We start from the raw sequence: 383 nt of genomic DNA, 5'->3' as shown, positions 1-383 counted from the left end.
AGCCAAGGATAGAAAAATGCTGTCAGCAAAGGTTTCTCAAATGTAGTAAGACTCTATATAGCAAAACTAGCTGAAAGCAGGTACTTGAGATGAGAAATAAAGCTCTGCAGGGGTAACTGAATGTTGGAGAGACTTACATGGTGATTTGGTTGCTTTTCTAATACTTAAAGGGTGTATCTCAAAAGTTCACTGTCTTTCAAAAAGGCACATTCTGACCAAGGCAGAAGTGACAAGCTTGATGCAGAACCTGGATCTGTGGCCTGTGTAAGGCATGATGAGGTCTGGCTGAGTAATAATCCTAATGGCAGTGCATTTAAACACATTAACCTGGTGAAATCTGTGAAGGTTTTAATGCTTAACTTTCAAGGATGTTCTTCCTGCTG

The 383-nt window shown here is 40.2% G+C and overlaps 1 protein-coding gene across 1 annotated transcript in view; it reads left to right on the top strand.

Moving 5' to 3' along the window:
• AIM1 (absent in melanoma 1) overlaps window positions 1–383 on the top strand; it is a 45,660-nt gene that overhangs the window by 26,609 nt on the left and 18,668 nt on the right. The gene's annotated exons all lie outside the window — the stretch shown is intronic.

The sequence above is a fragment of the Chaetura pelagica genome, unplaced genomic scaffold (assembly GCF_000747805.2).
Source record: "Chaetura pelagica isolate M959 unplaced genomic scaffold, ChaPel_1.0 scaffold128, whole genome shotgun sequence".
In the NCBI taxonomy this organism is placed as follows: Eukaryota; Metazoa; Chordata; class Aves; order Apodiformes; family Apodidae; genus Chaetura; species Chaetura pelagica.
This window is presented reverse-complemented; position numbering and strand designations above follow the sequence as displayed.